Source organism: Manis pentadactyla, chromosome 17 (assembly GCF_030020395.1).
Source record: "Manis pentadactyla isolate mManPen7 chromosome 17, mManPen7.hap1, whole genome shotgun sequence".
NCBI classification, from domain to species: domain Eukaryota; kingdom Metazoa; phylum Chordata; class Mammalia; order Pholidota; family Manidae; genus Manis; species Manis pentadactyla.
Genome location: NC_080035.1, coordinates 15,148,755 through 15,174,035, shown reverse-complemented (window position 1 = coordinate 15,174,035; position 25,281 = coordinate 15,148,755). Strand labels below are relative to the sequence as shown.

The window sequence follows — 25,281 nt, the reverse complement described above, 5'->3', positions numbered from 1 at the left end:
AATATGTAAAAAACAATGAAACACACCAAAATGTAGCTACAGTTAAGTAACCAAATTTGAATTTCCCAAACAAGGGTAGTTAGTCTCTCAGATCCTACTGAATATTAAAAAAAAAAAAAAGACACTAATTGTAAAATAAATCTCACTAAATCATGTACTCTATATACTCAAAAGAGAAGAGGAAAAAAACAGTAAGTCAGTGTCATACAAGGAACAAATCATCCCCACTGTATTCAGGGTTCTTATAATTTAAATCAAAAAGAAAGTGTTTCTATACCCTAACCTTTTAATTTAAATCATTTCAAATATTAAAGAAATTTAATAAAATTTAGAAAAAGTTTAAAAATATGTTCTTGGAATCCATACAAGTACCATACATATTAACAACAACAAAAAAACATTGGTGGTAGTTATCATTAATCTACAATTACATGAAGAACTTTACTAGGGTCCTCCCTTCACCAAGTCCCCCCCACAAACCCGATCCACCAATATCTTTTAAGTAGCTATCCTGGCCTTAGGCATCTCTCATTACAACTGGGGAGGTTAGCAAGGGGGAAGGAAGGTAACTAGAACTTTTCCAAAAGTAATTTTATTTTCGTATGAATGATGCACTAAATGGGTGTTTTTCCGAAAGTCATTAAGAGTCAGGTTTCTGGTGAAATATCCGAAGCTATAGCAGGCCTTGGAAGAAACCTGAATAAAGCTCACCTTACCCTCAACCATGTTAAGGTTAAACAAACAAAACACACACACACACACACACACACACACACACACACACACACACACACACACACACACACGTGTCAATATAATGAAGCTGAACAGGCTGACTTCTCTATGCTTTTGCCTTTTTGCTGACACCCAGACGAACAGTTGCAGGACTCGGAGGGCTGGCTGCAATTACTAACTACCCAGACCTGAAATTCTGGTTCTTTCACATTGTTCTCTATTCCATCATTGGCCACTTGGACCTACCTGGTGTCAGATTACACTCAGGCAGCATTTATAGCACCTTATAAAACAGCCACAGATAACATACCTAGACCTGTCCATACCTGTGGTCTCAGAATTAACCCTTTTTCTGAGCATATTCAGAAAACAACAGACTTAAAACCAAACAAATATTCAACAGTGATCAGACAGTGTTTTAACTTTGGTCAAGAAAAAAGTTTAACTTCTTTCTCAAGACAATTCAAAGTGATAATTATCAAAATGCCATTATTGGTGCTTTTTATTATGCAAATAAGCCGACTGAAGGTAAGTCTTCCCTCCAGCATCCAAAATGTGAACTCCGTTCTGGCAAAAGCACACCTATCCCGGGAACACAAGCATGCTAAAATGTGCTTATCAGCAAAACCTATTTGGGCAGTTAAAACAATTTCCCTATAAGAAACAAGAATCAGCTTGCAAGGAAACTGTTTCATTTCTGTGGTTGTTTATTTCCCTGATTAATATTTTTACCTGCTTAGAAGAATTGCTCTAATGCAATGGTTTCCCCATCTGAGAACACAGCAAGCAAATTCCTATCAGAACAGTATTTCACTCTGGCCCATATTGAAGGGGAAAAGCCAGGGATATGGTGTTTCAGTCCCCCAGGAGATTTTGCTGTATGACACACCTTCCCCCACCTCCAACTACGACACTGAACAGTACTCTTCTAGAAGAAACTGCATTCTGTCAGAAGTTCCACTCTCACAGAGACATACCATTAGCTGAAAGCAAAACTTAAAAGTCATTTAAATAGTTTAATTGCCATGGCTTGTATTATTAGGTGATAACTGCTCCATGTACTCCACTGACTGAATGTTGACTACTGAAATGGTACTGCACGGGACTAATTCCAGCTGAACCCTTAGGATGAGGACACCAAAAGAATAATAGTAACAAAAATGCTCAAGCTTATTTTTCAGAGCCAATAGGAATTCAGGAATCTGTGACAACTTGCACTGTGCCTACATCCAGTCTAAACTGCCCTGGGAGACCTGGGCAGAAGCTGCTCCAGACGTCCCCAATTTACCTTTCCTCATTATCCTACTATAATCGCCACCTCTGGGCAGGGTTTAGCCACCCTTTTTAGACCAACAACCTTCCACAACATTCAATTCAGGACCTGGAGGAAAGTGCTGCCCCAATTCTGTTAATTTCTTGTAATGACACCAGCCTTGCTAAACATGTATAAACTCTACTAAATTATGCATAGACCTTCTGTAAAATTCTGCTCTCCCTCTGGATTTGGGGGAGACAAATTTGGGCTTTGCCTCCCGTCTCCTTGCTGGGTGGCCTCAAAATAAAGCTTTTTCCTTTTGCAAAACCAAACGTCCTGTGATTGGCCTAGGGCACATGGGGCAGTGGACCCTTGTTTCATAACATTACCTTTATTCTAGCTCCTCTCCAGTGGCTCTTCACTCTGCAGTTACAAGTGATTTAACAAAAATGAAAATATGAAGAATGTATTTCTCTACTTAAAATTAATCAGCGACATCTACTGTTTACAGAAAAAACCATCAAATCCATTAACAAGGCTTAGTGGCTTCTCACGATGCCACAAAAAGGTATGAGAAAAACATGGCCACTAAGATTCGTAAAACAAGATATGTGTACATGTGGACTAGAAGAGAGAAAATTTCATGGACTAAGCTTAGAAACACAGTTCTTTTTTAAAAAGTCACTATTTTACAACTCTTCACTCCCATCTCAAAAACAGGTATTCTAGCATTTCTCCTTTTTATAAGCCCTCATGGCTCCCTAACATACCCCAGGATTAAAGGAGCCAACATTAGCCCTGGCTCAGTTCCTCTAGAATCCTGTATATCCTACTTTCCCAGTCTTCTGTCTGTGCTCACTGCCATGCTCAATCCAGATCTCTGTATGTATTTGGACGTTCAGTCTTTTCTTATGTTTTGGGTATCATTAATCTACAATTACAAGAGCAACATTACGGTTACTAGACTCCCCCATTCATCAAGTCCCCCCACATACCCCATTACACTCACTGTCCATCAGCATAGTAAGATGCTATAGAATCACTACATGTCTTCTCTCTGTTGTACAGACCTCCCTGTGACCCCCCACCTACATTATGTCTGCTAATAGTAATGCCCCCCCTTTTTTTCCCCCTTACCCCTCCCTTCCCACCCATTCTCCCCAGTCCCTTTCCCTTTGGTAACTGTTAGTCCATTCTTGGGTTCTGTGAGTCTGTTGCTATTTGTTCCTTCAGTTTTTTTCTTTGTTCTCATACTCCACAGATGAGTGAAATCATTTGATACCTGTCTTTTTCCGCCTGGCTTATTTCACTGAGCATAATACCCTCTAGCTCCATCCATGTTGTTGCAAATGGTAGGATTTGTTTTCTCCTTATGGCTGAATAATATTCCATTATGTATACATACCACATATTCTTTATCCATTCATCTACTGATGGACACTTAGGTTGTTTCCATTTCTTGGCTATTGTAAATAGTGCAGCGATAAACATAGGGGTGCATATGTCTTTTTCAAACTGGGCTGATGCATTCTTAGGGTAAATTCCTAGAAGTGGAATTCCTGGGTCAAATGGTATTTCTATTTTTAGTCTTTTGAGGAACCTCCATACTGCTTTCCACAATGGTTGAACTAATTTATATTCACACCAGCAGTGTAGGAGGGTTCCCCTTTCTCCACATCCTCGCCAACATTTGTTGTTGTTTGTCTTTTGGATGTTGGCCATCCTAACTGGTGTGAGGTGACATCTCCATGTGGTTTTAATTTGCATTTCTCTGATGATTAGCGACATGGAGCATCTTTTCATGTGTCTGTTGGCCATCTGAATTTCTTCTTTGGAGAAGTGTCTGTTCAGATCCTCTGCCCATTTTTTAATTGGATTATTTGCTTTTGGTTCGTTGAGATGCGTGAGCTCTTTATATATTTTGGATGTCAACCCTTTATCGGATCTATCATTTATGAATATATTCTCCCATACTGTAGGATGCCTTTTTGTTCTATTGGTGATGTCCTTTGCTGTACAGAAGCTTTTCAGCTTGATATAGTCCCATTTGTTCATTTTTGCTTTTGTTTCCCTTGTCTGAGGAAACATGTTCATGAAGAAGTTGCTCATGTTTATGTCCAAGAGATTTTTGCCTATGTTTTTTTCTAAGAGTTTTATGGTTTCATGACTTACATTAAGATCTTTGATCCATTTTGAATTTACTTTTGTGTATGGGTTTAGACAATGATCCAGTTTCACTCTCTTACATGTGGCTGTCCAGTTTTGCCAACACCAGCTGTTGAAGAGGCTGTCATTTCCCCACTGTATATCCATGGCTCCTTTATCATATATTAATTGACTGTATATGTTTGGGTTAATATCTGGAGTCTCTATTCTGTTCCACTGGTCTGTGGCTCTGTTCTTGTGACAGTACCAAACTGTCTTGATTACTGTGGTTTTGTAGTACAGCTTGAAGTTGGGAAGCGAGATGCCCCCTGCTTTATTCTTCTTTCTCAGGATAGCTTTGGCTATTCAGGGTCTTTTGTGGTTCCATATGAATCTTAGAACTATTTGTTTCAGTTTGTTGAAGAACGCTATTGGTATTTTGATAGGGATTGCATTGATCTGTAGATTGCTTTAGGTAGGATGGCCATTTTGACAATATTAATTCTTCCTACCCAAGGGCATGGAATGAGTTTCCATTTGTTAGTGTCCTCTTTTAATTTCTCTTAGGGTGTCTTGTAGTCTTTAGGGTATAGGTCTTTCACTTCCTTGGTTAGCTTTATTCCTAGGTATTTTATTCTTTTTGATGCAATTGTGAATGGAATTGTTTTCCTGATTTCTCTTACTGCTAGTTCATCATTAGGGTATAGGAAAGCAACAGATTTCTGTGTATTAATTCTGTATCCTGCAACTTTGCTGAATTCAGATATTACTTGTAGAAGTTTTGGAGTGGAGTCTTTATGGTTTTTTATGTACAATATCATGTCATCTGCAAATAGTGACAGTTTGACTTCTTCTTTACCAATATGGATGCCTTTTATTTCTTTGTTTTGTCTGATTGCCATGGCTAGGACTTCCAGCACTATGTTGAATAACAGCTGGGAGAGAGGGCATCCCTGCCTTGTTCCTGATCTTAGAGGAAAAGCTTTCAGCTTCTTGCTGTTAAGTATGTTGGCTGTGGGTTTGTCATATATGGCCTTTATTATGTTGAGGTACTTGCCCTCTATGCCTATTTTGTTGAGAGTTTTTATCATGAATGGATGTTGAATTTAGTCGAATGCTTTTTCAGCATGTATGGAGATGATCATATGGTTTTTGTCCTTCTTTTTGTTGATGTGGTGGATGATGATAATGGATTTTTGAATGTTGTACCATCCTTGCATCCCTGAGAAGAATCCCACTTGATCATGGTGTTTGATCCTCTTGATGTATTTTTTGAATTCGGTTTACTAATATTTTGTTGAGTACTTTTGCATCTACGTTCATCAGGGATATTGGTCTGTAATTTTCTTTTTCAGTGGGGTCTTTGCCTGGTTTTGGTATTAGAATGATGCTGGCTTCATAGCATGAGTTTGGAAGTATTCCCTCCTCTTCTATTTTTTGGAAAACTTTAAGGAGAATGGGTATTATGTCTTCTCTGTATCTCGGATAAAATTCAGTGGTGAATCCATCTGGCCTGGGGGTTTCGTTATTGGGTACTTTTTTGATTACCGCTTCAATTTTGTTGCTGGTAATTGGTCCGTTTAGATTTTGTGTTTCTTCCTTGGTCAGTCTTGGAAGGTTTTATTTTTCTAGAAAATTGTCCATTTCTTCTAGGTTATCCAGCTTGTTAGCATATAGATTTTCATAGTATTCTCTAATAATTCTTTGTATTTCGATGGTGTCCATCATGAATTTTCCTTTCATTTCTGATTGTGTTTATGTGTTTAGATTCTCTTTTTCTCTTAGTAAGTCTGGCTAGGGGTTCATCTACTTTGTTCATTTTCTCAAAGAACCAGCTCTTGGTTTCATTGATTTTTCTATTGTTTTATTCTTCTCAATTTTATTTATTTCTTCTCTGATCTTTATTATGTCCCTCCTTCTGCTGACGTTGGGCCTCATTTGTTCTTCTTTTTCCAGTTTCAATAGTTGTGACTTTAGACTATTTATTTGGGATTGTTCTTCCTTCTTTTAACAGGCCTGGATTACTATACACTTTTCTCTTCATCACTTGCCTTCACTGCATCCCACAGAAGTTGGGGCTTTGTGCTATTGTTGTCATTTGTTTCCATACAATGCTTGATCTCTTTTTTAATTTGGTCATTGATCCATTGATTATTTAGAAGCATGTTGTTAAGCCTCCATGTATTTGTGAGCCTTTTTGCTTTCTTTGTACACTTTATTTGTAGTTTTATACCTTTGTGGTCTGAGAAGTTGGTTGGTAGAATTTCAATATTTTGGAATTTACTGAGGCTCTTTTTGTGGCCTTGTATTTGGTCTATTCTGGAAAATGCTCCATGTGCACTTGTGAAGAATGTGTATCCTGCTGCTTTTGGGTGTAGAGTTCTATAGATGTCTGTTTTAGGTCCATCTTTTCCAGTGTGTTGTTCAGTGCCTCTGTGTCCTTTTTTTGTGTTTGGTGGATCTGTCCTTTGGAGTGAGTGGTGTGTTGAAGTCTCCTAGAATGAATTCTATTTCCTCCTTTAATTCTGTTAGTATTTGTTTCACATATGTTGGTGCTCCTGTGTTGGGTGCATATATATTCATAATGGCTATATCCTCTTGTTGGACTGAGCCCTTTATCTTATGTACTGTCCTTCTTTATCTCTTGTTACTTTCTTTGTTTTGAAGTCTACTTTGTCTGATACAAGTAGTGCAACACCTGCTTTTTTCTCCCTGTTGTTTGCATGAAATATCTTTTTCCATACCTTGACTTTTAGTCTGTGTATATCTTTGGGTTTGAGGTGAGTCTCTTGTAAGCAGCATATAGATGGGTCTTGCTTTTTTATCCGTTCTATTACTCTGTCTTTTGATTGGTGCATTCAGTCCATTTACATTTAGAGTGATTATCGAAAGATATGTACTTATTGCCATTGCAGGCTTTAGATTTGTGGTTACCAAAGGCTCAAGGGTAGCTTCTTTACTATCTAACTGTCTAACTTAAATCGCCTATTAAGCTATTATAAACACAGTGTGATATTCTTTATTTCTCTCCGTTCTTATTCTTCCTCCTCCACTCTTTATACGTTAAGTGTTTTATTCTGTACTCTTTCGTGTTTCCTTTGACTGTTTTTGTGAATAGTTGATTTTATTTTTTGCCTTTAGTTAGTATTTGGTTGGTCTGCTTTCTTTGGTGTGACTTTAGTTTCTCTGGTGACATTTATTTAGCCTTATGAGTGTTTCCATCTAGAGCATTCCCTTTAAAATACCCTGTAGAGGTGGTTTGTGGGAGGTAAATTCCCTCAACTTTTGCTTGTCTGGGAATTGTTTAATCCCTCCTTCATATTTAAATGAAAATCGTGCTGGATACAGTATTCTTGGTTCAAGACCCTTCTGTTTCATTGCATTAAATATATCAAGCCATTCTCTTGTGGCCTGTAAGGTTTCTGTTGAGAAGTATGATGATAGCCTGATGGGTTTTCCTTTGTACGTGATCTTTTTCTCTGTCTGGTTGCCTTTAATACTCTGTCCTTGTCTTTGATCTTTGCCATTTTAATTATTATATCTCTTGGTGTTGTCCTCCTTGGGTCCCTTGTGTTGGGAGATCTGTGGGCTTCCATGGTCTGAGAGACTATTTTCTTCCCCAGTTTGGGGAAGTTTTCAGCAATTATTTCTTCATAGACACTTTCTATCCCTTTTTCTCTCTCTTCTTCTTCTGGTAGCCTTGTAATGCGAATATTGTTCTGTTTGGATTGGTCACACAGTTCTCTTAATATTCTTTCATTCCTTGAGATCCTTTTATCTCTCTCTGCCTCAGCTTCTCTGTATTCCTGTTCTCTGATTTCTATTCCATTAACAGTCTCTTGCATCTCATTCAGTCTGCTCTTAAGTCCTTCCAGAGATTGTTTCATTTCTGTAATCTCCCTCCTGATTTCATCCCTTAGCTCTTGCATATTTCTCTGCAGGTCCATCAACATCATTATGACCTTTATTTTGAATTCTTTTTCAGGAATATTGGTTACATCTACCTCCCCAGGCCTTCTTTCTAGGATTGTCTGGGTGATTCTTGACTGGACCAGATTCTTCTACCTTTTCATGGTGATTGAGGTAGTCGTAGGCAGGTGGCATATGTGTCAGTGGGGAAAACAAACTCCCTTTCTGCTTGCTGGTTACTGTGCCCTTCTCCGCTGCCTGTGCCCATTACCCGCACACTGGGAACAGCCTCTGGGTTAATCCCCTGAGCTGTCGTGGGCAGGGCAGCCATCGGGTAGCCCAGAGACCTGTAGGGAGTGGCATGCACAACGGGTGCATTCTCCTGCGAGAATGGCACCCCTTTGTGCCTCCTGGACCTTGCTCCGGCTTCCTCTGTCTGTGCCAGGCAGCTGCACGCCAGCAGCAGCCTCTGTGTCTGGCCCAGGTAGCTGCGCACTGGGAGGAGACTCTGAGTGGTTGCTGCAGGTGGGGCCACTCTCCGGCTACTCTGCACTGTTGGGGGGGCAGTGCTGGCCAGGGGGGAATGAATGGCAGGCTGCTTATCGCCATAAGAGGCTTCAGAGCTGCGTTACCACCCAGGGGGTTGGGGCGCCTGAATTTCCTTAGGATTCCCAGCCTGCTGGGCTGAGTGTGCCAGGATGACTCCGTCCAGCTGTTAGCCCCTGTCCCTTTAAGACTTTCAAAAAGCACTCGCTTTTCTTGTGTCCCAGGGGAGTCAGTTGTGGGGACCTGCTCGCAGATTTTACTTTTCCGTTTCTCCAATATCCAGAGCACCATGCAATGTGTGTCTGTGCTCCCAGTGCGGATGACTAGGGCTGGTTATTTAGCAGCCCTGTGCTTCCACTCCCTCCCTACCCCGACTCCTTTCCTCCTGCCGGTGAGGTGGGGTGGGGGGAGTGCTCGGGTCCCGCCAGGTCACATTTTTATCTTACCCTTTTCATGAGATGATGAGTTTTTACAGATGTAGATGTAGCCTGGCTGTTGTACTGTATCTTCTGGTCTCTCTGTTAGGTGTAGTTGTATTTGTTGTATTTTCAAAATATATATGGTTTTGGGAGGAGATTTCCGCTGCCCTACCCATGCCGCCATCTTGGCTCCTCCTGTTCAGTCTTTTTTATCTGTGGCATAAGAGGGTCCTCTTTCAATCACAGCGGGACCAGACTTAAGAATATGAAATCCAGAGAAGCAAAATACTTTCACCTTTTCCACATCATCAACAAGTTTAATGGATTTAAGATTCCTTATGCACAAAACTTTCTGTTCCCCCCATGTGAGAAGACCCCAATGACTTACTGTTTTCATAACATAACCCTTTTCTTCTTTAAATAGTAGAAACTATTTTAAATAAGTTTGGACATAATAAAACAATTCTGATGCTCCATGTCAACATCCTTAAAATGGGATTCTTCCTGCAATTATTCTCCTGTCTGGCACTGACCTAAGAAAACTAGAAGCAGCAAAACCACAAGATAAGAGATGAGAAGAAGAGCACAGGCTTAGTACTGTAACATTTATACTTAAAATACAGCTTTGTAATACTTATAAATTATACATGTAACTTTTCATCTTCCTATTGTACAAATCTTAGAAGCAAACTTTAAATATTATTCCTAAGTAACATGAAGTAAAAGTTAAATAATATTCCTAAGTAATTATAACATAGAATAGTTAAAATTTTAGGCCTTCAACCTTTCATAACTTCTCAATTTTTAAGTCAGTTTGATGCATTTCAGATTCTGTTAACTAAAGCACATTAGATTACATTAGGTTTTCTTACATTAGGTTTTCTCCAATGGGAAAGTTTTATTATGCTTATTTGATGTATACACAGAGCTAATCACAAGATCCTGCAACATTTATTTTTGAAAGAAATTATGCTTCTACTGATCGACTTGGTGGTAAAAAGTTGACATTTACTGAACTTCCCCTAAGCTCAGTACTGTGGTAAATACAAAAAGATAACACACACCTTGTTCCCATGAAGCTTACAACCTATTTCAGGGAAAAGACCAAGAGAGACAACAAGTGAACACCGAAAGTTAGTACTCAACTAAATGCTAATAAAGCTGGTCAATACTGCAACATTTCAGAAGAGGGCAAACAGCTCAAGGAAACACTCTGGTGAAAACCAAGGATCTACACTCAACTTTAAAGGAGGGTAAGACATGGAGAGACTAAAGGGAAGGAAAAGGCAGTTAAGTATAGTGTGTGCATGTATGTGTACACACGTACACATGTATGTGAACACTGAGATACAGAAGAATGCAGAGAATCAAAACTGACCAAAGTTAGTTTGGAGACAGTTTTAATAGCTTGACAAGAGCTAAGAGTGGACCAATGCAAAACAGCAGAAAATGTGTTAAATAAGCAAATCAAAACCAAATTATGAAGAGTCATGAAAGTCAATGGAATTTAAGATAGATGAAAGAAGCAGAAAGTTCCTGGAGGTTTCCAAATTGTGCTGCAACAACGGAGTGTGGTCCCTATGATTATGAAGCCCAGTGCAAATCATGTAGTGGGATCTGCTGACCACCATCCAAAAATGGTAAGAACAGCTTAAACAAACATTTCATAGCTTGATTGCTACACTGATGGCTTCCAGCTACCAATGTATATACTGCCTTCCTTAAATTCTTCATTAATTACTTATAACAGAAATTCTCAACAATGGTTTTTAAATTGCTCAGAGGGCAGGGAAATTATGTAAAAGAAAAATAAAAAAACAAATCACTTTACTCCAAGCTTTTGTCCTTCACCTAAGGATTGGAAGAGGGGAAAATAAGATATTCAAAAATATATGACATTACCATATAATCTTTCTTACAAGTTATTCAATTGAACATCAAAACTGTCCTACATCCATTTGGATACTAATGGAACTCTAAAATATCTAAACTAGTTGCATTACAGATGATTGTATCTTGTCCTTTAGTATTAAATATTTTGAATAGATGCTGTTGATTTATTTACTCAATGAAGAAAGATATCCATGACAGATGCAAATTTCTTAGTCACTTAATAGAGGGCGCTATCACCAACATTCAAGGAATATTTACTTTCTTCCAGGGTTATTCTACAAGAGAGATATGAAAATGTGTAGTTGAACAAGTGAGGCTGCATTAAACCTGGCTCCTCTTTATGGCTTTGCCTTATTCTTGGCAAGTTCAAAAATTCAAAGTTGCCTAAGCAGATATAACAGACATTTATTAGATTTTTAAATATACTTAAGCATGTACACACATCCAGGAATTGTGTAATGGCACAATAAAGTTCATTTACAATATCATGTTAGTAATAAGTTATTAGTAAGTGCTTTATTTACAATTTACAAAGCAAAACATACATGTACTATATACTTAATTCTTAAACATTCCTAATAACCACTGATGTTTTTAAGATGATACAAAAGACAAGAAACTTATCCTCAGAGCTTACGAAAGAGGTAACAAATTAGAAAATAAATACGTAGAAGCAAGAGCTACCATTTATGTGTGCCAGGACCTATGCCAAGCACTTTAAGACTAGATCTGTCATTTAAACTTCGTATCAGTAATAGACATGTCCCTTTATATATCTATGAAGATACAAGGACTGAGACAGTCAACCAAATAAGGGTAGGGACTCTGTCATGACAACCACCACACTCCCATGTCTCACACAGATGGTCCATTATAAGTATTTGTCAATGGAATACTCAACATGTGCAGAGTCTGAGCACAGGTCTGATTCCAACTCATGCTCATTCACCTATTTATCCTTTCAACAAATATCTACTGAGAATCTCCAATATGCCAGATTCTGTTCTAGGCGAAAAGAACACAGCAGTGAACAATACAGGCCAAAATTTCTGCCTCCATGAAGTTTCTAACCCAATAATCTTAATTAGAACATTATGTTTCCCCTCAAAATATTTTGCATTAAAAACGTGGAACTGTCAGGCGACCCACAAACAGAAACTCCTGCGAGTCTATGTCCAGGTCTGTCTCCTGGTGTCTCCTGACACCCAGTAACCACATAAGGAAACTGTGGCCTCTCCGGGTCCAAGTGGAGAGTACGAGTTGGGGGAGAAACTCTACCTATCTGCTACGCACTGGTGGGTGGCAGAAGGATAAGTAAGAAACAGCGGCTAAGTAAGACACAGTCATTCCCTATGGCAACCACAGTCTATCAGGTAATACAAATGCTAGTAACAATAATATGCACAATATAGCAGAAATGGGTAAAAAAGCTTATTCTCACATATTATTCAGTAACTATTTACTATGTCCCATCTCTTAAGATTATAAGCTACTTTTGAACAAAAGACTTACATAAATTTTTTCTGTATGTTCTTAATAGCAATTTAAAAGAATATTAAGAGTACATTTTATTGAAAATCAAATTAGGCCACAGCTCAAAGGACACTCTCTTTTGTCAATAAAAAATATATTTACTTACTGAAATTCTGTACCAGAACTGGTAAAAGATTTCTGTTTTCATTAGACTATTTTAGCATTTGATAGAATTTTACATGATGTACTTGCTTGACTAGGCTTCACTATCCTCAAAATGACATACATACATGTATTTTCTGATTCAAAGACAGAAACACCACCAACAAAAGGCACAAAAATGCTAAGTCCCATATGTAAAAGGACATTCAACAACCCTATGAATTATTTTCCACATCTATCATAAATCAGGTTTTACTTAGTTCTTTTGAAACCCCTTAGAAAGGAAATTCATAGTTTTGTCATATTTCCTTCAAGGCAGATTTGAATATTAGATCTGACTTTATTTTTTATCATTTAAATTTTGATTTTTAAAAATGAGATAATAACCTAAATCAATTTTTAGTTGGAAAAAACTGTTAATACATTAACTTTTTATAAACACATTCCTAGAATAGGCAGATCTAAACTAAAGTCCTACTTGCAAAAAATCTTGTTCTGTTGACAGACCATAATTTATACCCCAAAAATCACTGAAGTACCAAAAACTTAGAAGCAAGAACAGAAAATAATATAGGGAGAAGCAAGAAATGGTAAAGGGAATTATTCCTTTCATTCAGTGGAGAAATCAGAACTACAATGAAAAGCTAGATATTTCTCCAGATTAATATAAAGATCAAAGTAAAACATTTTTTATGCTCAGCAATCTAAGGTAACTAATTCTCAGCTATACTTTTTAGTGAACCAATATATAATCAGCACTTTTAATTAACTAGGATTTAAACACTAATAATGTCACTCAGAAACTGATTTCTATAAATAGCAAAAACAAATACGGAGAAGGCAGAAACAGAAAAGCAATCTTACAATGAAATTGTTTCTTACATAAGCCATAAAGGAATACTGTAGAAAACGGCCACATTATAGTTTTTTTAATCAGCTTGTTGATTCTACAATGAAAAAAGAAATATCAAGCATGTATTTATTTCTCTAAAAAGTATTATAAAATCTATTAGATGCTAGGTACTCGGTATACAAAAATAACGCTCATTGCTTAAGAAAGAGAAAAACATAAACAGATAACTACAGAACAACGTAAATAAGTAAGTAGACAAGTGATGAAAGAATTGAAAGAGATAAATACTTGTGAGAACCCGAGAAAACTTCACAAGGAAGTGATATGTGGGCCACTTCCTCACAGACAAGCAGCATCTATTTTTTCAAAGTAGAGAGAATGTGAGGGAAAAGGGGAACAGGAGGACACTCCAGGTAGAAAGAGCCAAGGTAAAACTAAATGCTTAAAGCACTGAACAGTAAGTGAAATGGTAATTGAATAAAAAACTTCTTCCAGGAAGGACACAGGATCTAGCATCAGAAGACTTGCATTCAAACCCTAGTTCTGTTATTTACCAACTCTATTTTCTTGAACGAGTCAACCTCTATGACCTTCTTTGCATTATTTTAAAGTTGTACCATAAAATGCTCTACAAGTTTTAAGGACTCTTGTTATACCAAAATATAAAAATTAATTAATGCTTAAATACAATATCAAGAACAAGTTATTAGCTAATCATTTGTGTATCAGATATATAAATTTGAATGCCAATCTTTTATGGCCTATAAAAATTTCACAGAAGTAAACATTTTGAATTACATAAAGGTTATATTTTCAGTATCAAACATCTAATTGTAATCCAGAAAGTCCATACATACAAAACAAGCCTATGACATACGTAGAATGAACAAGTGACAAGTTTAATGAAACAAGCTTTACACTTAACTGGTCTCCCTAATGGGAAAATAAAGCAGCAACTGTACATCTGTGTCTGTTCCTCTCATCGTGGTTTAACCGACAGGAAGCAGAGCACAAGATATGGCATACAAACGTCAAGTATTTCCTGCCTTCTCTGCTACATCTTTATGTCTTGTCTTATAAATAGTCCAATTGCTTATGTGAAAATGTATCGAAGTATGGTGTCAGAAACATAGCATGAGTGATGAGAAGTGTTTATGAAAAGAGAACAAATGAAAAAGGTATTCTGAGGTTGGGATCTAAGTTCACTGTACACACACACAGACTCATAGTAGTTTTCTGAAATATTCTAAGAAGTAAACACCTTACAAATTAGACTTGAAAACCACAATTACTGAGTAAAAAATCCAATGCCTGAACAATAGAACTTGCAAACTTGTTATTTTACAAGTTAGATTACTAACACTTGACCACCAATATATGACCTTCTCCCCAACCCTGCCCTTACCTCTCAAAAAAGATGCCCTGACCTCAAAGGTAAGCACTACCGCAAAACAACAATTTAAAAAACCTTCAACAACTGAATCAAAACAAAGCAGAACACAGCTCACTTCCTTAATCTGTGGTGTTTTTTACCATGGCTTCTTGTCACACTCTTCCCAACCAAACTCTCTTGGCTCCCTTGCCCACTTCCCTATATATCCAGAACTTGGCTCATAATACATGTACTCACTTGTGTTCAAATACCAACTACACATAAACCAGATAAACTATTCTCATAAGGTGAATTCTTACTGCTTTAAGTTATCTTAAGCAAACTTCAGTTACAACTAAGGCAGAGGTACTCACTTCTCATCATACCTGCTGCCTCTCAATCTAATAATTCTTAAAAGTCACTCCAAATCATCAATCATAAGCCTCATCTTCTATAAAAACTTGGGCACAATACAGCCATCTGCTCCATTCCTATTGGTCAGTTCTTCCCTAAGCTATTAGCTACCACAACTAAAATTTCACCAGTACTATTCCTCTCCAGGTCAGTGTCCAAAATGAACCAGTATTTTACTGCATAGAAGCCCATCTTGAGCTTCCTGTGACCTCTCTGAAAAAGGACTTAATTATACCAAATAATCAGCTGTAAGCATGGCACCTTGCTCCTAAAAATAAGTAACATTTCTTAAATGAGTGGCTTGAAAAACAAACAATTTCATTTTTACCCAGAATTGTTCAATGGAAGATCTAGTTAATTCTTTTCAATAGTATAAGACTTGTTAGTGTCTTCCTAGAATATCTTTGTGTATTTTTCCTGTTATCACCTCTACTGTCCCCAATATCTAGGAGTAAGTGTTTCCTGAACCCTGAGGAAGTACCCATTCCTGTACACACTAACTCCCTCCCCACAGGCTCTGGCTCTGATGCTTGGTGGAATCACCCTAAATCATGGGAAGAACACGTCTCGGAGCATTTATAGAGAACCTAGGGTCCGCCACCTTCTCAAAAACCAAATATGCAAACAATAGTGTGCAAGTGTTCTGTTTTACCAAGGGCAGATGAGTGTTACACCTTCCTTACAGTTTATTCCCAAGACTAACAGGTTAAAAATCAGCCTATAACAATACACAAGTTTTGTCTATGATCCATAGATCAACAGATCAAATATAAGGTCAAGTTTAGACAGTTCGCGTCATAAAACATTTTGAATAGAATTACTTACACAACAAATCTGTTTCTATACACAAATTATTTCAAACAGTCTCTCAAATTAAAACACATATGACATCATTTCTAAGTATTCTAATTTAAATCTAAAATCTTTACTTTTCTTTTGCTTCAACATGTATGTTTCAAAATTTATGTAAGTAAATAGTATCATACTGTATGTATTCTCCCAGCATACTTTAACAAGTTTCTTTAAGACATAAAATTTTAAGAAAACACAAAGGTTATTTGAAAAGGAATTTTAAACATTAAACATTCTCTAGAATTTTGTGCTTAGAAAAATATTAAAGACAAGTCATGATTATTATGCTTCCATTGAAACAATGAAAAATATCTTAGATGAAAAAAGCAGCCCATCTTCAATGATACCTCTATAAAAAGTGTTCCAACCTTCTGCAGAACACAGATGGTTCACTGTTAGGGATACCATGGGTGGAGATCTTAACAAAAAGCCTGGGGGTCTAACTACCCCAACAGTCTCTTTCTAACTTGCCTAAAAGGTGCAAGCTCTATCACCACCACTGACAGCGATGGTTCCATCAGCCATGAGTATGTTCTATATTGCAGTAAGAAAATCTCTGGCTATGTTTGTTTTAGAAGCTGGCTTATTTAAATCACTCTGACGCCAAATAATAATAATACATGGCAACTCAGAATTCTCTCAATTAAGAACATTAGGAAAAGGTAAATCTGAAAATACCTGGCATCTATGGAAAGAAGTTAATTTGAAGGTTTATTTCCCCTATTACTATAAAATACCTAAAAATGATTCATACCACTGCCAATTCCCTTTATTATGAAGGTTAACCTCAAAGTGACTGCAGAGAGATCCTTTAGACTGCAAAAGAAGCCAGTAAACTGCCTTCTTCTGCCTTTTAATTCCCCTTTCCTTAATCACAAAGTTACCAACTAAATAGAAAAATAGAGGCTCAGAAATGATACTTTCACTTCCTTAGAGAACTATTTATTTCCTCATTAGAGCAGTACCAAAAATAAAAAAATACTAAGCTTTAATACAATTATACTTCTATCACTAATTTTATGGAAGTGCCATCACTTATTTAACCAATCCCTATTTTTGGACATTTGGATTATTTCTAATGTTGCACTATTATAGTGATTCTAGAAATGTAATATGACCCACAGAAAATACAGAAACCCTTTCAGGGACTTTATGAGGTCAACTCATTTCATAGTAATACTAAGGTATTATTTGCCTGTTTTCACCGTGATGACATTTGCAGTTATATTTAGAAACCAAAGATGGATGAAACTGCTAGTGCGTGAATCAAGGCTGTGTCACCAAATCGTGCTAGCCATTGTGTTCTTTACCACTAGGTACCCACTTAAAAAAACGTCAGTTTCAATTAAGAATGTCCTTTAGGAGGTTTCTCAAAACACTGAAAATAGAAATACCATACAAAACCATACAACCCAGTAATTCCACTTCTGGGAATTTACCCAAAGAACACAAAACCACTAATTCAAAATGATATATGATATGCACTCCTATGTATATCCCACCATTATTTACAATAGCCAAGATATGGAAGCAACCTAAGTGTCTACTGATAGATGACTAGATAACAAATATGTGGTATATAATATATACAATGGAATACTACTCAGACATAAAAGAACTAAATCTTGCCATTTGTGACAACATGGATACACCTAGAGGGTAGTAGGCTAAGTGAAATAAGTCAGACGGAGACAATACCATATGATTTCACTTACATGTGGAATCTAAAAACAAAACAGATAAAAAGAAATAGATTAATAGATTCATAAATACAAAGAACAGACTGGTGGTTACCACAGGGGAGAGGAATAGGGGGAAATGGGTGAAATAGGTGAAGGGGAAAAGCATTAGTGAGAATGTCTGATATCTTCATCTGGGTGGTAGTTAAATGAGTATACACACATCAAAATGCATCTAGCTGTATCCTAAGATTCGTGCATTTTATTGTAGGTACCACAATGAAAAAATATTGTTAATTAAAAACAGAAGACTCTCCTTTACAAAGAGTAAAAAATGTTTCTTTTCTTAAATCTTAATCATTAAATACATGTCTTTTTAATATTCTGAGTGATAAATGAAGTATACATGAAGTTTTTCTATAGAATAATACTAAAATAGAATGATTGTCTTCAAACGCACTATCTCTATTACTGAGTTGTTAACTAGCTGCTTTTCTCACAGAACACCATTTTTACTTCAAAGAACTACATAATACTCAGAATTGGATCTCTGTCAGACATATTCCCCAAAATAAGTAAAACAGTCTGCCACTTCAAGGAAAACTAACAGCATTTGTTACCAATGTTAAGTAAGATTTTTTAAAAATCAGAATTTTGGAAACTTAGTAGCTTTCCAATATTTAAAAGACTTTTCTGAAAGATTGGTGTGATATTTTTAAAATGTGATTTTTCAAAATATTTTGTCAATATTTGAATACTCAAATGACAAATGATGCTACAAAATCATCCTTAGACTAAATATTAATTCATTCAAAGTGCAAGACAGACAAATGAATTTTAATGTTACAAAAGACAAAAGGGTCATTGATAAGAGCTTCAGAGTCCCTTTGCACTAACTTTTAAGGAACTAGCATTTGTTGAGTTTGGAGTAGTATCAAAGAACTCCACAATCATCTAAAATGGTTATTAAAATATATCTCCCTTTTCCAAGTAGATATCTCTCTGAGGTCAAATTTTCTCCCCATTCTTCAACCAAAACAATATACTGCAAAACATTTAATGCACAAGAGAATATAAGAATCTAGCTGTCATCTGTTAAGCCAAAGATTAAAATATCTGAACTCCTCTCAACACAGTTTTTGTTTTGGAAAACACAGTTGTCTTTTATAAAGAGAGTAACATTTAATGAGCTTATTATTCTTAATAAATAAATGTATTAATACTTTCTAATTTTGTTTTAACTTCTAATACTACTAAATATTCGTAAGTGTAACCACATGAACAAAAGCTCTTTGGAATCTTCAATAATTTTTAAGAGTATAAAGAAGATATAAAGTTTGAGAAGATATAAAGACTATAAAGTTTGGAAACTGCTACACTATTACAAGTCGTTCTAGTATCCTTACAGCTAAATCTCTGTTCCCATCCTTAATTTTCTTTAGGCTAAAGTGCTAAAAATGGGATGATCACATAGAAAGATATGTCCATTTTCAAAGCATCTGACATACGCCAACTGCCCTCCTGAAACTTTTTCAGTTTGTATTACTATCAAGAGATTACGTGAATGCATGTTTAATGACATTTTCACCAACCTGCAACACTTTAACTTTTGTCAATATGATGGGCAAAACAATTATTTAATTTGCATTCTTTTACTAGCAAGTTTAATATTTTAATATTAACTACAATAATTTAAACTCAAGTATAAATATAATGTTAAATATAATAATTAGCATTAAATAAATCACTTAATACTCTCCCTAAGTTTAGTGAATTTTGCTGTTCTTTGTGGAAGGAACTTGAGGACTACAAATAAATAAATGGTTAAGGCAATCATATATATTTTCCATATTGGAAAAAACTTTCAAACTAATGCTTTTATTCTAGTTGTTATGGTTTAGAACACTTGTGAATTTTTTAAATGACTTAATTAACATAAAATTCTGCTACAAAGTTTTTTTTACATATATATCAGTATTAAAAGGGACTAAATTAAATGCTAAAAGTACCACTGATCTATTAAACTGTCCAGCATTCAACAAGTTACTTAACCACAGTCTCCTAAATAAAATTTAAGAATGAGGAAAAAGATTTCTCTCTAAGAATGGTATTGAAACCACTGGTTGCATTGTACAGAATTCTTCTGGTGTCGAGATCTTAAAAATTTTTGAGGACCACAAAGAACTTTTGTTTCCAAGGGTTATAGTTATCATATACATTTTCTTTACAAGTATAGCCTATTATTATTTATGAAAAGCCCTTTAAAGGGGTCCTTTCTCAAAAGAACTGTATATTGAAAAGAAAACTCTCTGGGATACATTTTTTTCCTTGGTAAAATAAAACTGTTAAAAATGCAAGTTCTGGAATGACAAGTACCAAATGACTTCCCTCATTTGTGGAGTATAGCAACAAAGCGAAACTGAAGGAACAAAAGAGCAGCAGACTCTCAAACTCCAAGAAGGGACCAGCAGTTACCAAAGGGGAGGGGTGAGGGAGGGTGGGTAGAGAGGAAGGGAGAAGAGGATTGAGGGGTATTATAATTAGTACACATGGTGTGGGGGGATCATGGGGAAGACAGTGTAGCACAGAGAAGACAAGTAGTGATTCTGTGGCACCTTACTACACTGATGCACAGTGACTTCAATAGGGTATGGAGGGGACTTGATAATATGGGTGAATGTAGTAACCACATTGTTTTTCATGTGAAACCTTCATAAGAGTGTGTATCAATGATACCTTAAAAAAATTTTTTAATGCAAGTTCTGATTTGCTTTCCTCATCTCAGTAGATCACATAGAGCACTTTGAAGACCACTAATCTATCCCTAATATTCTCTAATCTTTATGTACATTACAATATATCACAAATAGCAGCTAATTAGTATATGTATATAATTTATGAATAAAGTTTCTATCTTTTGTTCACCGCAATATTCTCCAGCATCAAGAATACCTAACAGGCAACAAAGAATTGTTTAATGAGTCAGTATCCTATGACTTCTACATCCGTTTGTTCTTTGTCCCTGCCACTGCTTATACATACACTGTGAGGATATCTCAGAAAAGAGAGCCAAGAGATGATTATGAAAGCAGAAACCTGGATTAAGACCTATGTTTTCACTTTCAGAGCAATTCCCACATTTACATTATTAAATCTTGGAAACTTTACATAAAGATTCCACATCAAGCTTATGACCACCCCCACCAAAAAAAAAATCACTGAAGATGCAGGGATTCTTAACATTATAGTAAGAATTTTAAGGAAGCAAAATGAAACACTTACCAGGAAACAAGATGAAACACTGATTATATCAATAAATCTGGTTAGATGCAAAAGCTGAACTTGGGGTACTGGCTACTTAAAGTTTATCAGTGTCAATATGTTATAGATTGTGCAGGTCTTATGAATCTTTTCTGAAATGCTTTTGAATATTTGAATGTGGAATTATTCTAAACTTAACTAAATTGTTTCTAGCAAACTATAGCTCAAAACTTGTTAATGGATCGCAACTGGAGGTTACCCATCAGTAGTATACCTAGAGCCATGTTTTTAGTTATACTGACAGAAACAGTTTTTTATAACTTAGTTCTGAATCTAGCTAATTCCTTTAACTGAAACAGGCAATTAATTTTTTTTACTGATAGAGAGTTAATGCACCATTTTCAAAAGTCATCTTCTATTCCTCAAATTAAACATTATTTCTCAGTTATTTATGAATGTGGGGGAAAATAATATTATGCATTATATAGCAAAATTATATTATGAAATAATTCAATCAAGGAGTAAGAGAATACATTCCCATACCCATCACCCTGCTTTGCATTAACATTTTACCATAATTTGTTTCAGATTCTTAAGAAAAAAAAGTTACATGTCATTGAAATCTCCTACCTATCCCTCTACAATGTCACTTTATCTATCCTGTGAACTATTATAAAATTGATGTTTCCCCATCTGTCCATGTGTTTATACCTTACTACATTATGTGTCAGTGACAGTATTGCTCTTTTGTACATAATAGGACTTACATTGTATCTGTTCTATTTAAAAAATTTATTCAAAATTATATTTGAAATAAATGAACTCTAGTTAGTAAATGACAGGCATACTTCACTGTTAAACGGTCAAATATTACTAATATCTGAAACTTACTGTGAAATGCATCAATTGCCCATCTGTTTAGGGTCCTCCAGGATTTTACTCCCCAGGGCAATACACCATAGTAAGATGCTGAATAGGTAGGAAGGCATCAATGGCAGGCATCTGTTCCTGGGAAAGATAATGAAGAACTCTTAAAATTATCTTAAACTATTCATTCTCTTTATGCTCTTTGTAAACTCCATATAATTCAGTGCCATGATACTGCCCTAGAGAAACTCTTGCACGTATGTCTTAGGAATCACGTGCAATAATGTTCCCAAAGTGGAAATAACCAACAAGAAAGAATAAACAAGAGAGAATAAACACATTCTTTCATCAAGGAGGGAACCAGCAAAAGAGAATAAACACACTCTGGTATAGACAGACAATGGAATACAATACTGAAATTAAAATTAATTAAGATATATCTCACAGAGTTGAATAAAAGAAGTTAAGTCACTACAGAATGAATATATATGCTGTGATTCCACCGTCAAGAAGTTTAAAGGGATAAACCTTGTAAGGAAAAGGTGATCACAAAAGTCAGGATAATAAAGGAGAAAGAAACAGGAGCAGGAGCGGGGGACTTGTAATGTGATGGACATGGCCTATTTCTTAATCTAGGTTGTGATGGAGTGAACACTGTAACTGTATTTAAACTATATATGTTTTACACCTTCTCCTACATGTACGTTTCAGTTTTAAAGAAAGGTTAATGAATTGCCCCATTACAGTATTAAGCTTCCATTTAGTATTTGGATATAAAAAATAATAAGCACATAAACTCAGTTATTAAAAATCAACATCTCATTTTTATAGTTGTACTATGAAATTTTTTAGTTTCACTGTTTATATGGAAATAAAAAAGAGCTGATACCCCTCCTATGCAGCAATTAAAGGAAAGTTCTGAATTCCTACCGGGAGGGGGTTGGGGGGAGAAAATGAAAGTGAAAAAAGTTTAGGAGGAGTTTTCTGATGATGAAGATGGTGTTAATGTAGATATTTCTAACTGGAAGACAGGTAATCAAAACATTTCAGCACAGAAATCTGTATAATCAAAGCTCAGCTGCGTGATTTCTCCCTCTCTACTAACAAAGCAAGTGGCACATGAGCTATCTGTAGAGGCTGAAATGCCCAGGCATTCGTAGTATATAGATCAACAGCTGCTTCTGCTATGGTATACAGACCATCTGAGAAGAGCCAAGGATAGAGGTGACAAAAACTTTCTCTTTAGCAGGTTCTCTGTACTAATAGGAAAAAGATATTGCTCTAATAGTTAAAAACTGCCCTCATCAGGTGAGTTGACTCAATGATATCTCCATCATCTACATGAAGCAGCTCCTAAGCAAAGGAGCAAAATATCTGGCCAACTGATGGAAGAAAAATTCTTTTCAGACCATTCAACTCATGGGACTCTTCTCATTTCTACAAGTCTGTGAACACCTACGGCCATTAGATGTGATGTAAGGCAAAACCAACAAATCAACCATACAGTTCAATGTCCAAAGAAACCTCAAAAATCATATCCGAGAATAACATGGTAAAAAAAAAAAATCACTTCATATATAAGGTCCTTATTAAAAAGGCAGATTGATGAACCAAACCATAGGCCTAATTAATGAATCAGAATCTCTGAAGTGAAGTCAGGTGATTCTCTATTACACCAAAGAAGGGGTGAAAATTACTGCTTTAGAAGGTATACTCCCAAGTTAATTTTCTTTTTTTCTTTGAATGGTTACACTGTGCAAACACCAGACAGAGATCAAGGTGAAGTCTGCATACCTTTTAAAGATTTGCCACCCCTAACCTTAGCAGGACCTGTCCAACTGAGTGACCAAGGGTTTGAAGCAGCAAATACTAACTGCCTCCTCATATGTGCTTAGTACTTTGTCAACGGTTGAAAAAGAAACACAGTAAAACATCTCCAACTCAAAGAGCTTATATTTTTATTCTTATTGGTGAAGACATTCTTCTTAACCTAGGCAAATAATCTTCATTGTTTCCAGAAGTTTTCCTAATTTAAATCTCAGCCATCTTTCATCTCTAGGTAAATAGTCTGAACTCTAATTTAACTTCTCAGTGGTTTGGTTACACTCTACTTTTTTCACCTGAGTTACCAAGCCCTGTTTTCCCAGTAATAAATCTAAGTTTGTGAGGACACAAGCCAATGTTTTCTGGCGTTCTGTGCTGTTTGTGGCTTAAAACAATGATGACCAACTACACTGTGGTGGATCTGATACTGAACTGGGTTAGGAGACTCAGAAATTTAGGATATTCAAGTTATATGCAAAGTAATTAAAAAATCCAAATTTCAGTTCTAAAGTAAATTTCTACCACCCCAATAAAACACATAAAGAAGTTAACAAAGGCTTTGTATTTTCCAGAAGGTCCTAAAAGTGCCTACTAAGTAAACTCTCAAAGGAGGACCAAAGGTATAACAAATAGAATGAGATTATTAATTATGCAAAGGTTAAATTCAAGTATAATGTTAGAATTAAAATCTAGAGCTAGACCTTTAGATTTTGTAAACTTATTTGCACAGTTTTACACACACACACACGAATAAGGCATTATATTATAAAGTATTTGCCCTCCTAAAAAAATGAGGTAAAACTAAAGCAGAAATAAACCTTGGTATTTAGAAGTTCAAAGTAAATTCCCAACTCCTTGTATTTCTATCTCTTCTAGGCCCATCTTTTTTTTTATTAAGGCATCATTGATATACAATCTTATGAAGGTTTCAGGTGAGCAACATTGCAACATTGTGGTTACAACTTTCACCCACAGCATCAAGTCCCCCCCAAACACCCCACTGCAGTCACTGTCCATTAGCATAGCAAGATGCTATAGAGGCACTACTGGTCTTCTCCATGATACACTGTCCTCTAGGTCCATCTTAAACAAGTAATGTCACAAACAATGCTTCAACTCCACAATCCAAAAATGTTTCAACAATGAAAAAATTCTGATAGTGAAAAAAAGCTGTTGTAGAAATTAAACAAATGCATCATTTTCTCTCTGATGAAAAAGGAAATTCGTTTGAACAGATTTTCAAAAACACTGGTTGATTTAGTTGCATCTTATCACCAAAATTACCATCAAGCAACTTAATTAAGGTTTTATTTACTCTTAAGGAAAGACAGACCATTTCAAACCAAGTACCACTTGTTGGTCTGGACCCAGGCTGGAGGCCCTGCCATGAAGCACTGCTCAACCTCGAGCAAGTCACAGTACCTCTCTTTGGGCCACTCTGTTTTCATATATAAAAGTGAGGCAGTTGAACCATCTTCAGTCTTTTCAGCACTCAAGTTCTTTCAAATGGTAATTCTAGGTTTAATTCTGATGACTCAGGTTATGTTTATATGGTGAAAGGAAAGGAGTGGGAAGGGGGCCGGCTGCCTGGTCAGTGCCACTGGCCTTCCCGCACATCCATG

At 36.1% G+C, this 25,281-nt stretch overlaps 1 protein-coding gene across 9 annotated transcripts in view; it reads right to left on the bottom strand.

The window, feature by feature from the left end:
- Nucleotides 1-25,281, bottom strand: part of ELF1 (E74 like ETS transcription factor 1) — a 122,011-nt gene that overhangs the window by 55,990 nt on the left and 40,740 nt on the right. For 8 of the 9 annotated variants that reach the window (XM_036893826.2, XM_057494452.1, XM_036893824.2 and 5 more), the window contains one exon: nucleotides 21,860-21,976. The exons of the other annotated variant lie outside the window; for it this stretch is intronic. The gene's annotated coding sequence lies outside the window, so the exon portion shown is untranslated. The remainder of the gene's footprint in view (nucleotides 1-21,859; nucleotides 21,977-25,281) is intronic. 9 annotated transcript variants of the gene reach the window in all.